Consider the following 16,864-nt stretch of genomic DNA (forward strand, 5'->3'; position numbering starts at 1 on the left):
TTTTTAATAAACACGGGCAGAAAACCCCTCGATTTTGGTGGATTTAGCCTTAATATTGATCTCAAAACTAAATAATTTCAGCATTTAAGCCAAGAAATCTTATTTTATTTGATGGGAATATAATTTGAAACAAAATTATAAAAAAAATTCAAATTGAAATTTAAGCCATCCCCCCACTTAACTGCGCCGAGTTTGAAATGATATTATTCAAACAGAAATTTTTACTCCAGATACAATATGTATTTCGACAGTGAGGTGCTTAGCTTTTATCTGACTTTTTATGCTTTTTTTTTACATGGCGCTCACCACTTATCAAGGCCCGGAAGCCACTCGAGGATAAGGGTTATTGCGTCTACAGTAATCAATGGGATAGTATCGTAGTAATCGTTAGTATTGGAGATTTGATAAAGTGTCTTACTTAAGGGGGCGATTCATCAGAAATTTGTTTATGTTGGACTTGAAGACATCCAAGTTGTAGTCAGGTGGGGAACAGGCAAACGGAAGAGAGTTCCACAGTCGTGCAGTTCTGAGAAAGAAGCTTTGTTCATGGAATCTACGCTTTGATTTAGGCACAGATAAAGAGTGGTGAAAATTAATGACAGTGGTTTCAGATAGACGAGTGTTTATCGTGAAAGATTGGCGAGGGGGGACCAGAGAGTGGAGCTCAGATGAGCACTTGCCATGGAAATAACGATAAAACAAAGACAGGCTCGCAACGTCTCTTCTGTTTCTGGTTTCTGTATCTAACATTTAAACCATTATAAGATTTAATAAATACCTATTAAATCTTATAATTATCGAGTTTAAGTAAACATTTGCCTTTTATAACCCAGTTAGGACTGAATTATAGCAGGTAATTAAACAAATAATTGAATCAAAAACAATATCTATCATGTTTAGCTATGTTTTTGTTTAATTCAATTTCCACCCCAAACAAGGCACAGTGCCACTTTGAAGTAGGGGGCTACTATCAAGGACATAAGTTGAAGGGATATTATGAAGGGAGATGAGTAGCAAGAGGTCTGTTCACATTACACTTGAACTTCTGCATGTCAGTACAGTTGGGAAAGCAGAATCCCGGAAGGGAGTTCCAAAGTCTAGCAGTTATGGGGAATAAACTATTTGAGTAGAAGGCTTTCTTACGCCTAGGCATCTCTACTACTCTGTAGGTGTGGGATTTAGCTGCTTGTTAGGTGTGTCGGGGGTATTCACGTCGAGGGAGTATTAGTGTTGTAGTTCGTCAGAGCATTCACCATTAAAATACTTGTAGAACAGGCAGAGGGATGCAACATTTCTTCGATGGGACAGAGGCTGAAGCCTAAATGACAGTTCAGGACCTATCAGGTTAGCGACTTTCTTTTGAATTCTGTCCAGGGGTGGGAGACAAGTAGCAGATGCGTCAGCCTAAATGTGACAACAGTACTCCATACATGGGCGAATGGTGGTCTTATAGAGGTACAGGGATGATTTTTTAGAATTTTAAATTTCAAATATTAACATTATTTCGCATAATTGTGTAATTATGGCATAGTTATTTCGGAGTATATTTTGTCACATGTGTTATGTAGGTTTTATAGAAATGTGTTTTGTTATGTACGTTTTTATAGAAATTTGTTTTGTTATGTTAAGATTTTTGGATTTTTGTTTTTGTTTTTGATAGGAGATTGTGAAATGTTCTTTTGTCTTTATTTTTTTTTTTTTTCAATTCTCATTGGTATAGGATTAATAGGTTTAGTAAGTACTGATTGCATCTTCTAATCGGCAGGTTTACGTATAAAATGATCTATTAAATCCCAGACATTTTAGAAAACTCAATTTGAGAATCTTATCATTGTTGTAGTATTTTTTATTAGTTATATTCTTGCTAATTTGCGTAATTATATTATCGTGTTGGGGTTCTGTATGGATTTTATTTGATGCATGTAAAATCCTAAATGTTAGTGTCCTTCATTGCTTATTGTGTTACGGCCCTAAAACAATCGATAAACTTACTAACTTATGTGGCTGATGACACAGTATAATAAGTAATAAAAGATTAATATTATTATAGAAAAAATGCGATCATGAAAAGTAATATGGTTAAGCTTAAACATGGAAAAGTAAAGGACTAGTTGTTAAAACTGGAAAAGAAAAGGACAAGATATTCTAGTATAAAATATAAATTTATAGCACAAAATACTGCAGCATTAAGAATTTATTATATAATGTTATAAATTTAATGTAAAAAAAGTCTTAATGCTGCAATATTTTAAGTTATAATTTTATTATATTTTTTACTAGAATATCGTGTCCTTTTCTTTTCCAGTTTTAACAACTAGTCATTTACTTTTCCATGTTTAAGCTTAACCATATTACTTTTCATGCTCGCATTTTTCTATAATCCATGATTTTTCCAGGTTTCCAATGAATTCACTTATTCTTTTTTATTTTTATTTTTATTTATTCCCCCCCCCAAACACATACGTAATAACAATGTACGGCACTTGTCTTTTTCAATAAAATACCCCCCCAATTATCTCCCTTTCACGCTTTCATTCTATCTGTTGCACAAGTTACTTCTCTTTTCGCGACAGTAGTCGCTGAAGCGACGGGGTTGCTATGGAAACCAGTCATAAAAAACGTTGGTTACGTCCTTACATATTTTTACGATTTTGAACACCAGACAATTTATCATAACTTTTGTTTTACTGAATGAAAAATGTAAATTTTTTTTTCACGATATAGCTGAGAAGATAATCTATAAACTGTAATAATTGTTTGAAATTTGGTCGAGTGAGCGGTGAAGCTTTAAAGCAGTTCTAAATGACTAAAACTGCCACTTAACCATATATTCAAACACGGTAGTGCTTGAATGATAATACTATCTATTATATAAAGTTGTCTGTGCGTGTGTATATTTCCAGTTTAATGTCCCAAACTACAAAAAAATTACCACAAAGTTGGTATAGGTTTGATCCGCTTTGTCCTGGATGAATAATATCTAAAAAGAAATTATTTTGTCTGGTGGGTTTGGTTGTTTGCTAGTTTATGTACTAAAGGGAAGTATCTGATTTTTATCAAGGAGTCACTTCCCTTCTGTGGAGTCATACTTTGTGGAATGTATACAAAGGAGAGTTGTAAGTGTGTTCATGGAGAGGAATAGACTGGGTGAGGAGAAAGAAATGGTGTGGGGGAAAAGAAAGATAATGTAAGAGGAAATGCATAGATAACAAGGGGTAAAAAAGTGTCAATAAAAATGTTACAACACCGGGTATACATGCTAGTTCGTATATCAAGTCATAATAAAATCGAAAATAAATAGCATTGGGAAAAGATGGATAGTATTTTTTATATCTTATATCGTGTTAATGTAAGCTATCAATTTGACAAAAAAGTTCTTGCGGTTTTTAACTTGTGAATTCAGTTTAACATATCTTGCCTCACGCAATAATTTATTGATCGAAATAAACACCATCACGATCAAAACACATTTGCCAACGTAAAACATGTGTACTTATGCTAGTAACGTAAAAATCTTGTGCTCTGGTGGTGATGAAGTTGCTAAAGGCGTTTTTGATATCGCTTAGGTTTTTGAAGCATTTCTCATCCAGGAACTTGTTGAGATGCTTGAAACAGTAGTAGTCAGTACGTGAGAGGTCTGGAAGGTATAGCGGATGAGACAAAGTTTTATAGCCCAATTCGTTGTAGTGACATATGGCCGAGTGGTCCTAGACGTTGTATCAAAATTTACAGTTACCCAAATGTGCTGAGTTCAATCCTGAACGAAGACAGTGAAAAGTAACATTCAAAACAGAGAATCAGCAACTATGTCCCAGAGCCGAGCTGGAGTCCGAACACGGTACCCCCGTAGTAATAATAATAATAATAATAATAAAGGGTTGGGTTCGAGACTCCTAACAAACGGTTCCCCAGTTCGATACAAAACACCTGATGAAGGCCGGAGGGGGGCAAAACGGCCGAAACGTTGTGACTATAACAACCAAGATGAGGAAGTCAGTCCGACAATCTCAATTCTGTAGGGTTGGTTTAGAACGTGTGGAGGGGAATTGGGCTTTTTCTGTTGACTAATGCTGGGTGTTGTTGTTGAAGTTTCTGATGCATTTCATCCATTTGTTGACAGTACTTCTCCGACATAATAGTTTCGCCTGCATTCAAAAACTATAATAGATGAGACCAGTCGCAGACTACGAAACAGTCAGCATGACTGCTGCAATATTTTTGAGCTAATGAGAGGATATGGTCCCTGAGAGTCGGGAGATTCTATTTATAAACGCTGCTGCTAGGAACTGACGAATCAAATTAATTCACGATCTGCTACCAACCAATCAGAAACCAGAATTGCTCTGTAAAAATTCAACCTTTTCTGTAGCAACCTCGCATGTGTTTTCTTCGGGTCAACACGGGAAGAATATTTTGCACTGTGGTTTTCAGCTCAAGAACTGTCTACTGAGAACCAGTCACCTTCAGGACTTGTATAGAACAACTAACCGTCAGAAACTGGGCTGAAACTAAACATGGCTTACAACTTAAGAATGACCTTCTTTTGATGAAACTCTGGCTTCGGAAAGTATCGTTGAGCTTCGTCGGCATCTGACTGCTGAGCTGAGCGTCGCCGGTTGTTGTAAAGTACCCACTTTTCATCAGAAGACACAACCCGGTCGATAAAATGGTCGTTCTTGTTGCGTAAAAAAGGGAAGATGACACTTCATAACAGCGTTTCTTTTGGTTGTCGTTCAATTCGGGAGGCATCAATTTATCAAGCTTTTTTTTTTTTGTCTTTCCAATCTTTCTCAAGTGGTTGTAAATCGTCGTATAAGTTCTCGACCAGTAGTGTTCTCGAATAGTTATGCGTAAATTGGCTTTCACTAAGGCTCTTAATTAATCGTTATCAACATCCGATGACCGACCACTACTCTCATCATCTTCATGATTTTTGTCGCCGCCACGAAATTTCTTAAACCACAATTGCAGTGTGTGTCCAGTAGTGGTTCCTGAACCAAACACTTCATTGATATCGCGAGCTGGTTCAGCAGCTTTTCAGCCTAGATTGAATTGAAATAAGAAAGTTGTGTGAACTTGCTTTTTTTCCATCTGGTATTCAAATTATTTTTAAAATATTGTAATTTAAACGACTACAGGGTGGTCAAAAAGTCAGGTAACATTTTAAAGAAAAACGATATTAGCAATACACTTATATTTAAGTACCATACATTGAAATATAAAATGAAACAAACATGAAATATGTTTATTTTGTTAATTGTCGTCCATTTCTCTCTATCAATCGCTGGAAGCGATTAACCACTGATTGTGTAACACGTGTAATCATGTCAGCTGATATCCGCGCAATCTCCTCTTCAATAAATAACTTTAAAGACGCTATTGTATCAGGCTTCTTGCCATAAACGCTATCCTTTACATAGCCCCAAAGCCAGAAATCAGGAGGGGTAGTTTATATATTACACTCAAATATTTAAACAAATAATATTAAACGAATAGAGATTATAATGAATCATATTGTTTTTTCTACCTTTAACATGTTACCTGACTTTTTGACCACCCTGTATATAGAGCAAAAATGCTATTTTAAAAGATATATAAAGTAAAGGTATTATAACGAAAACTTATTTGAAAATACATCAACCTTCTTATCAGCCTAATATAAACGTGAGGAAATGACTTTTTTTTTGTTTTTTTTTTTCGATAGTATATTTTATCATGTATACAAAAAAAATGCCTCGTTGTGGACATTGAAAGTAATAAAGTATCCATATCTAGGAAAGATTGTCTTTTGTTTATTTGTTTTAAAGGAAATCGAAAATGAAAAAGAATCGGATAATCTGAATAATGTCAACGTGTTATAAAAGCAATACATCGTCCAATAATAAGAAACAGCCGCTTACATCCTCGAAAAGTAATCGAATTGATTAATAATCAGCTACGAAAGGGAGACAGTTTCAATTAGTTGTCCGAAAGATATTGTACAGGGTATTTATTTGCTTCCCCACTGAGCAGATTAGGCACAAGGCCGTTTTTTAATGTGGAGAGTGAAGGGGAAATGGGAGCCAGCTCCACGGGGAGTAGGGGAGCTGGATAGTGACAATTGGTATGAAGGGTTCCCCCTACATTGAACAATAAAAAAAAAAAAAAATGTGGGGTTGGCCTCACATATGGTCTTTGCTTGCAGTATCTGCCGGAACAGATGGTATTTATTTGCTCCCCCACCGAGCAAATTAGGCACAAGGCCGATTTTTAATGTGAGGAGTGAAGGGGAAATGGGGACCAACTCCCCGGGGAGTAGGGGAGTTGGATAGTGACAATTGGTATGAAGGGTTGCCCCTACATTGACCAAGGTCTTATATGTGAGGTTGCCCACACATATGGTCTTTGCTTGCAGTATCTGTCGGAACAGATGGTATTTATTTGCTCCCCCACCGAGCAAATTAGGCACAAGGCCAATTTTTAAAGTGAGGAGTGAAGGGAGGTGGAAGGGAAAAAGGGGACCAGCTCCCGAGAGGTGGGAAATGGGAGCTGGTTAAAGGTCAGGCATGTGGAGTTGCCCCCACATCTGGTCTTTGCTAGTCATAGCTAGTCATAGCTTGCAGTATCTGTCAGAACAGATACTACACTTTGATCTTGTTTATATATTTTATTGAGAAAGAAAAAATTGAACATAAAAAACGTACAAAAAATTCAATTCAACAAAATTAGGCACAAGGCCCTACAAGAAATTGGGAGGGGGAGGGTACAGGGTCTTTTTGACTATGTAACAGATGAGACTTTGAAGTCTTACTCTTGACTGGCAACATTTACCAAAATACCTCAATCACTCTGTGGATCCTAATCTAACTAATAACCCCAGCGTTCAATGTAAAATTTAACTATGTACAATTTGTATATTCATTTCTGTATGTTGTGTGTGCATTTTTTTTTTTTTTTTTTTGTGTGTGTGTGTGTGTGTGTGTGTGTATGTGTGAGAAAATAAAGTTCGATTTCATTAGAAAGAGTTCTTGAATTAATTGGCATACAATGTTCGTGGAGTGGGAAAAAACTAATGAAAATGTTCATTTCAAAAATAAGGAAAAAACTACTAATGTGTTGTTAGTAAGACCCCCCTGTACTATTCTATGTGGCTAGATCCCCCACTGTTTTCAAGGGAACCGAAAACAAGCAGAGCATCCCTAATGGGGTTTGGGGAAGTCGCCTTAATGGAGGTGGGAGAAAATAAAGCAACGGATGGAGGGGGTAGGAAGGTGACCTCTGAGTAGGGGGATGACCGGGGGCATCAGAAAATAAAGATGAGGAGCAGGGGGGTTGGGCAGACTCAGAGGTTCTCTAATACCAAAAAATAAAATCAGGAACAGGATCTCATTTGTACCACCAGTCAAGAGTTACTTTACTGAACTTATAATGCTAACCTAGGCGGGATGGGTTCCGTAGGACCCAGCACCGCCCATGCCATGCCTAAGGAGGGAACACGTATTGAAACTTGGCTCCTCGACGGATGCACAAACTAGTGCTGTGCACCCACCTCTTGTCAAATTCCACTCTAGGCAACCTCTTCCAATCGCATCTGATCTTTACTTTAAGCAAATGTTTAAAGTAAACGATCAGATCCCGATCAGGAACAGATGTCCCTTCGTGGACCAACTTGAGGCGCGTGATCCAAATGGTCATGCGCGCTACTGCTAGGATCGCCAGGAAAACCAAACTTTCCTCCCTGGGGAACGGCGGCTCCATGTTGTACACAAAAGTTCCTACGTCGAGATCGAGCAGACACTCGGCATCGATGCGAGCTGTTACCCCCTCGACGTACCTTAATAGGGGCTGTATCCGGCTGCAACTAAAAAACGCGTGCTCGATTGTTTCGGGCTCGCGTTCGTCACAGCACGGACAGAAGCGGCTGGTATGTTCTTTATACCGGAAAAGTACGTCGAAGAGGGGCAGCGCATTTCGGACCAGTCGCCAAGTCAGGGAGAATTCCGAGTTATTCAGAATCTCCCGTCCCGGCGCCCAACACCATTGAGAACGGACAACCTCCATCGACCATCCCATCCGCCTACAAAGTGGATCCTTCGCGGTCCCCTCCACTAAATCCCGATACAGTTTCTTCCTTGGCTGATCGAGGACATTGGTCCCCGGCAAAGCTCTAAGAGCGGTTCGGCATTCGGAGAAGAACTTGGACTCCCCCTTCGGTCTACGACGACCTTCTACCGAAGGGTTGGGTTTGAGATTGGGAAACGAGTTCTCAACCACAGGGACCCAAGGAGCGTCTCCTTCAAGCGAACGACCCAGGAAAGCCAATCTCTCGGCGTTTCTATGACACAAGAGACTGGGCTGACCCAGGCCTCCCTCGCTCGGATTTTGAACACAGACCTCTCTGCAGACATAATGCTTACCCTCGTTCCACAAAAGTGAATCGAGGCACCCTTGTAAGCGGGTTAGTCGTTCTGCAGGGAGAGGAAGTACAGACAAACGGTAAAGGATGAGCGGAAAGACATATGTAGCACACGCCTCCGCCCGACCCTTCAAGGACAATTTCCTTCCAATCCAAGTTTTTACTGACGATTTGACCTTAGACTGTACTTCCGACCAATTCTTTTCCAGCTGAAGTCCCGGTCCAAACCAGACACCGAGAATGCGGACCGGTCCATCGGTCCAGCTGAAAATACCTGGAAGCGAGTTTACCCCGGTCCAGGCCCCCAACCGCAGGCCAACAGACTTGCTACGGTTGAAGATGGCCCCTGTTACTTCTTCGTATCGAGCGAGTGCCTCGACCACCGCTTGAACGTCCGTGAGGCAAGACACGAACACGGTGACGTCATCGGTGAACGCGGAAACCCTGGCTCGTGTGCCTCCAGGGAGAGCTATTCCGCGCAGGACTGGTGTAGCCGCCTCGTCCCTTAACTTGCGAAGGAGGGGTTCCAACGCCAGGACATACAACAGAGGCGACAGCGGACAACCCTGTCGCACCGACCGAGAGACAGCGAATGACTCCGACAGCTTACCGTTGATCTGCACCGCTACCGTCGGCCTGTCATACAGAACAAAGATCCACTTGCGGAAGTCCGGATTAAATCCGGCGGCCTCTAGCACAGATCCTAGGAACCGATGGTCGACCCTATCGAATGCCTTGGACTGATCCAAACTGATCAGCGCGGCTTCAGCGTCGTCTTCTGTCCCCTCTATGATCGAGCGTATCAAGTGCAAATTGTCTTGAATCGATCTCCCCTTCACAGCATAAGTCTGGTCCGGTTCGATCAAGTCAGTGATGACAACCTGCAAGCGATTCGCAAGAATCTTTGCCAAAATCTTTAACTCTGTGTTTAGCAGAGTCAAGGGCCTAAAATCATCAAAGTTTTCCCTCCCACCATGCCGTTGACCTTTCCTCAGCAATGTGATCACACCCTTGGTCACCTGTCCAGGGATGGAACCCTGGGCAAACCAATGGTTGAACATATCCTTCAGAATAGGGACCAACATGGGCGACAGCCTCAAGTAAAACTCGTAGGGTAAACCATCAAGCCCCGGGGATTTGTTATAGCCGACCTGCTTCAACGCAGTAATGACCTCATGTTCAGTAATAAGACCATCACAGCTAGCCGCCCGAGCCGCCGTGAGGCGGGGCGAGTCAGCCAAATAGCTGCCAAACTCATCAACCCTGAGTCCGGGTAGTTGGGTGAAGCGCACCGATAGATGCTCCCGAAACCCCTCGCAGATCTCCCGAGTCGATACTAAGGGGTGTCCTTCCAGGTTATGTACTTTACGAATGTACCCATCTGAACCGCGCCTTAAAGCAGCCTTACGCTCAACAGCGTCAACATTCACAGCCTCGTTAGAAACTTTGTTTAACCTAGCCCTAACTACTTGACCTTCATACCGCTCGCTAGCCAAGCGGTTGAGATCTTGTTTAGCTAGTGCTAACTCTAGGGGGTCCCCCCCCTCCACCGCCCGGGTCAGCTTACCCTCTAAACGCTTCTTTGCCTTAGCCTTATCTATTGCGAGGCGTTGGCTATACTGGACAGAGAAGCGCCTAATTTTGGCCTTGAGACTAACCCACCACTTACTCCCTGTAACCGCCCCCACTAAAGCCCGCTGAATTAGCTCAGTGACCTTCAACCGGTAGTCCTCCAGCTCCAACAAGGTGCTGTTGAACTTCCAGTATCCGGCCAGTTTAGGCCTAGCACTTAAGCTCAAACGGGCCATAACAAGTTTATGGTCCGAGTGTCCTAGCAAGTGGAACGTGGGGCAAGATAGGAAGTCTACATCACCTCTTCTAACTAACATCCGATCCAAGTAAGTGCTTGGATGGGAAGGCACTACAGGATGCCACGTCCACATCTCCCGCCCCGGATGATCCAGACGAAATCTGTCGACGAGATCGCACGAGGCCATCAGGTCAGACAGACTGCTGTCACACCACGCCGACCCGCTAGTCCCCCCGACCTTATCTATTTTGGGATCAAGGATTGCATTCCAATCCCCCATTAAAACTAACCGTTCCGGATCCACTAAGAAGCCCTCCAACCGTCGAAAAAAGGTTGCCCTCTCTACAGCAGCATTGGGAGCATAAACAGCAACAATCCGAAAAACACTACAATTAACAGCAACATCAACAACAAGCGCCCGCCCGTCCTCGCCTGCGTGAACAACATTCACCGACGCTGACAGGGTGCGACTCACTAGCAAGGAGATTCCACGACTATAGGTATTGCCATATGCTGAGTAGACATCGTAATCGTTTACCAGCACCTGACAATCCCCGTCACAAACAAAGTGGGTCTCCTGGATAGCGGCAATATCTACCTTGAGGGACACCAAGTCTCTCACAACGCGCGAGGCCTTGCTTCGACACCTGATGCCCCTCACATTCAATGTAGCCAAGTTCAAAGACATGATCACTTACCTCAAGCACTGTCACAGACGGGTCTAAAATCCTGGGCAGTGAGGACATGGCAGGCCTGGCCAAGGCTGCCGGTAAGTAAATCCGATGAAGGTGATCCATCCTTGGCCACGCCCCCCACGTCCAGGGGGAAGGTTAGTTTGAGTGCCCTGTATAGCGATGGGTGTACATACATGGGGATTCTACCCTCACATTTAAAGAAAATGTTGGTCAGTGAAGGATGGTCCCTATCCACCAGCTGCTGGCCTGGGATCGCATTCTTCGCTGCCTTAATCATTGCCCACATTCCTCCAGTCCTAGCGTCCTTGTTGACCCTAACGAAAGTGGTCAGCAAGGGAGCGTCCTTGAATTTAGTGGGGTCTGTTACTAGGTCTCCACCGACTTTTTCAAAGTTTTTAAGTTTATTGTACCGGACCTTCTGTTGTCCTTTAAGGTCCGGAGCCGGTTGGAGAGGGTCTGTTTCACAAATCCTGCTTCCTGGCAGGAAGGGGAGCTTTTTGGTCCGTTCAGTGCGGACTTTGGGAGTGGGGGAAGGGATCTCTTTTGGTTGATGGGGAGGCTGAGCGCTTGGGGAGGGGGTAGCCTGCTCGTTTTCTTCTTTTTGGCTCCTGTCACGGGATGAGGGGCAGGAAGAGTTTCTTGGGGCCTTTATAGGAGAGGGGGAAGGTTGTTCGGGTTGCTGGGGTGTTGGGATCACAGGGGGCTCATCCTGTGTTGTTGTTGCGAGGGAGTCCTTCTCAGTCTCAGTGGGGGTAGGAGGGTTTGCGCGTGTCTTGCGGCTTTTCCTCCTCCTGGCCCTCCTGATCTCTGTTGCGCTCAGGGCCATAGAGACTGTTGTTGTCTCTTCCTCTGCCTCTGACGCGGCCTCCTCCTCAGATTCTGGTAGTTTCCTCTTGTTTGAGGAGGAGGGTGTCTGTGTGTCCATTTTCTCCGTCTCGCTCTTCGGTTGTTCTTGGTCTTGGGTGACTGTCTGCAAGGATGGCTGTTTGTTGATCTTGCCTTTCTTTACAACCGTCACCCAGCCTGTCGGTGCCTCTGGAGGATTTGCGGCCGGCGCGGGAGCAGCGGCTTGATTTGTTGTCACGCTTGTTCCCGCCGCTTTTGTGGGCTTCTTCCCTCCATTCCTCTTTGGACAGTCCTTCGCCATATGCCCTTGTTGTGTGCACAGCCAGCAATGAGGCCTTCTCCCTTTCACTATAAGGGAGAGTGTCCACTCTCCGAACTTGAGTGTGGCTGGGATGGCGTAGAATCCAGCCTTGTCCAGGACCATCTGTACTTTGTAGTCCCCGGTCATGATGTTTCTTAATCCGCGGACCGGGGTGACTTCCTCTATGTCTCCATACTGGCTTAGGATAGCCCCCAGTTGTTTGGCCTCCATATAGCAGGGGACGTTTAGAGCAGAAACATTTGCTCTCCTCTTGTTCATATAGATGGGTTGGAGCTTTATGTTCCTGCTCTGATGGCAGGTCCTGGACAGCCTGACTGCGTCTTCTGAGGTGGGGAGCAGAACATCCCACTGTGCGTAACTCCTTCTACAGATGTAGTTGGCGGGAATGTTCTGCTCCAGCAACACGTTCATCATGGTGTCCTTGTTGACGCCCGTCAGACCCCTTGTCTTGGTGTCTGAAGTTATCAGCGAGAGCACTCTTTTCTCCAGAACTTCCACTTGACCCGGGAGGGGTTGGATGTTGTTCCCCTGGGTATACTCCTTGTAAGTGGAGTCGAAGAGTGCTCTGTAGTCTTCGGGCGTCAACTTCCCTTGCTGCTCTTTGGGGCCCCATGCCGGTCCTCCATCCTGGTGGGTGTCAGCTGGACTCGGGTTGGGGGGCGTAGCTGGTGTTGTGGGGCTCTCCATTGTTATGGGCATTTTTGGTTTCGGAACGGGGCCGTTACCAGGCAAAGTAGGCCATTGTGTCTTTGGCGTTGTTTCGTCCTGGCTTGGTTTGCTCTCCGGGCCGCTCCCCTTTCTTATTTTCTTCCTTTGCTGGGTGGCTGTCCCCTTGGGGGATGGAGGTGTCTCCCCTTCTGGTGCCGTGTTCCCAGCTGGAGCCTTGGTGGGTACTGTCAAGGGTGTCTCTCCTTCCAGCTTGCTTTTGTTACCACTGGCCGGAGAGTCACCCCTTTTCCGTATTTGGTCCTCTTGGGGAGTGTTGGGGGGCCAATCACTGTCTTCCCCGCCGAATAGTGAGCAGATGGAGGCTATTACGTCTTCATCCAGCGCCTCGGTTTGGTCCGCGGTGCTGATTTCCTCCTTTTCTGTTGGGGAGTCGCCCTTTGGGGGAGCGGGGGATGGGTTCCCCGGTCTTCCTCCCTTGGTTCTGCCGTCCTGGGGTGCAGCTGGTTGGCTGGGTTCTGCACTTTCCCCAGCTAGTGACTTAACGGCAGCTTTTTCCGCTGGGTTGCCCTCGTGGGGAGCGGTTGCAGGTGCTTTTTGGGGGGTCGCCGCGGGCTGCGGCCCTACCCTCCCGCTTTCTTCCAAGGTCGCCGCGCGCCGGGGCCCTACCTTGTTTCCTGGCGCCGTCTCGCCGGGAGATGCATCAGCTCCCTCACATAGAGAGTCGTTCGCAGTTGAGATGCTGCGCATTTGGGGTGACGTACCCCTCCTGCCTGGCATCGTGGCGGTTGCACTGGCCGCTGGCGCGGACCAAAGTGTAGTGGGGGAAAAGAAAACCCAGGGGAATGGAGGGGGAGGAGGGGGAGGAGCGGACTTTGAAGAAATTAGAGTTTTTGACTTCCCCTCACGGGGATGTCGGGTTAGCAGCTCAGATCCCCCCGCGAGGGGGGAGAGCAGAGAAGAAAGACGCAGTGGGTGCTAGCGGGTCAGAGTGCCGCGTCGCAATTAAGAGAGAGAGGGGATAGGCATCCCTGCCCACAGAGGGGAGCAGAAACGAAGCACCCGCCCTACCCCACGTCACCCTACCCACTAACTTACCCCAACGGAAGCGAGAAAGAGAACCCTGTCTGCTCGATCCACTGGGAGAGCAGCGAAAATAGACAAAGTTTGGGCCTGGCAGGTCAGAGTGCTGCTCAGGCAATTAAGTGTGGAGAAATTAGACCATCCCCTGTCTCTAGAGGGAAGAGACCGGAACGAAGAAAAAACGCATGCAAAGAACAACAAAAGCAGGTCTCAACTACCAGCTAGTGGTGTTGGTCCCGAGATTCCAGTCTCCCAAAAAAGGGGATCGGTTTCCGGGTCCAAGCTCCCACAAATGTGGAGTCGGTCCTTTAGGTCCTGACTCCCCAAAGGAGGGGGTCGGTCCTTGCTAACGAAAGTTAGTATGAAAACACCTTAACCTAGCCCGAAAGCCCGGTGGCGGAAAGTTTAGTAACTGAGAGAACAGATACTACACTTTGATCTTGTTTATATATTTTATTGAGAAAGAAAAAATTGAACATAAAAAACGTACAAAAAATTCAATTCAACAAAATTAGGCACAAGGCCCTACAAGAAATTGGGAGGGGGAGGGTACAGAGTCTTTTTGACTATGTAACAGATGAGACTTTGAAGTCTTACTCTTGACTGGCAACATTTACCTAAATACCTCAATAAAAAAGGCTTCCTTCAGTCTTGACAGACTATGGATACCCACTGTAAGGGTGCCTGCGCGTGAAATTTGTTAGGCAAGAGTTGCGCAATCTTCAACCACGCCTCTCCTGGGTCAACATTGCTGCATACCAGCGTCAAGTTGAGGTGCAGGACGACTGGAAACAATGCTGAGATGAGTGGAGAGCACATACAGCGCCTAGAATTCCTAAATGGCAACCCATTTGGTATTAGCCAGGCTCAACGTTGCTTAACTTCGGTGATCTCACGAGAACCGGTGTGTCAACGCGATTATTATTATTATTACTTCCTGGAATTTATACAAAGGAGAATTGCAAGTGTATGCATGTACCTGGAGAGGAACAGACCGAAAGAAATGGGGGGGGGGACAGTGTAAGGGGAAATAAAAATTGTTTTAAAAATATTGTAATTTAAACGATTAGATGGAGCGAAAACGCTATTTTAAAAGACATACAATAAAAAAAGTAAATACGTATAGTTTAATTATGAATACTGCTAAATAGAATATTTTTAGTAGTGTAAGTCAAAATTTGTCCAGTTTGATAATACGGAAATTTAAATTTTAGTGACTTTAATAAAATAGTTGTATAACTATATAAAGAAAATGTAAACATCTGTAATTGTTTATCCGACAGTCGAAATAGATAGAGAAATCGTGAAAGTATGGAAATAAAAAATTTAAAATTTAAAAAAAAAAATTACAAGATAATTTTATAAAAAAAAAGTGTTTTTCATATAGATGTACATGAGAATGCTTTGATAAGTATGTTTTAACTTAAATAGGGATGGTATGATAAAATTGTGAGCTCTGAGTTCGCGCCTGGCCTCCATGAAATGGAAATAGGCACAAACTTTAATAAAGACTTTTCATATCTATCTGCGTAAGTATACTTTGCTAATTCAATAGAATGGAATAAAAATAATAGGAGGTATTACATTTGGAATATCCCTCGTACATTAGTGTGTTGGGTTCAAAGATATTTTCCCTGGCGATAATTGGTTCTAGTGCTTGAGGACTCTACAATTGTGAGATTTGGTACTGTTATGGCCCCCTCTATCTTCCATCTATATATCTATAATATAAAGCTGAATGTCTGTGTGTGTGTCTGGTCACGAATAGTCTCCTATATGGTTGACTATTTTAAAAAACTGATTGCATATAATGATAGAAGATGTATTGAGACATAGGAATGGGTATGTTTGATCTGACAGAATGGTGGTATATTTAAATTGTGGGGTTTGCATTCGCGCCTGATCCACAAAGTATGGAAATAAAAAATTAAAAAATTAAAAAACCGTTAACAAGTGTTTTTGATTTAGATGAACATAAGAATACTTTGATAAGTACGTTTTTAACTTAAATAGGGATGGTATAATAAAATTGTGGGGTCTGCGTTCACGCCTGACTTCCATAGAATAGAGATAGGCACAAACTTTAATAAAGATTTTTACTATCTTTCTGCATAAGTATACTTTGGTAATTATGTTTCAGTTTGAAGAAATATGGTATAATAAAATGATGGGGTGTTCGTTCGCACCTGATCTCCATAGAATGGAAATATGTCACAAAGTTTAACAAGTTTTTTTTTAATATAGATCCACAGAATATTGTGATAAGTGTTTTATTGTGAACAGGTATGGTATAATAAATTATGGGGTTTATCTATTTTATCTTTACTTTCATCATATTTTGCTTTGGTTTTGATACCCCCAAAATTCGAAGCTATCTCTTTACAACCCTTCCTTTTCATAACCTATCATACTTTCATAAATCAGAGTCCATTTTCTGTAGGCTGTTTTTGAACCCAGTCAACGACGGGTACTTTTGCTAGTATATATGTATATATTTGTTATACATTGTTATATATATTTGTTATATATTGTTATCTATATATTTATTATATATATATATATATATGTTATATATTGTTATACATATATATTTATATATTGCTATGTATATATATATGCTATATATTTGTTATATATAGATATTATATATAGATATAGATATATATAGATATTATATATAGATATAGATATATATAGATATTATATATATATAGATATTATATATATATATATATATATATATAGAGAGAGAGAGAGAGAGATATTATATATATAGATAGATATTATATATATATATATATATACTATATATATATATATAATGCTTACGTTCCTATTACTCTGAAGAGAAAATAGATACCCCTCGTAAGACTAGCTGCGCGAGTAATTCTGAGGCAAGGGCTGTGCAATCACCAACCATACCTCTCCTGAATGGTAACTGCGTGCATCTACAGGCAAGAAGTCCTAGACAACAAGAAACAATGCCGAGATAAGCGGAGAGCACATACAGCTTTTGAGTTTCCCAAACGTCACCCATTTTAGAACTG

The sequence above is a fragment of the Euprymna scolopes genome, chromosome 37 (genome assembly GCF_053919585.1).
Source record: "Euprymna scolopes isolate OS-2025 chromosome 37, ASM5391958v1, whole genome shotgun sequence".
NCBI classification, from domain to species: Eukaryota; Metazoa; Mollusca; class Cephalopoda; order Sepiida; family Sepiolidae; genus Euprymna; species Euprymna scolopes.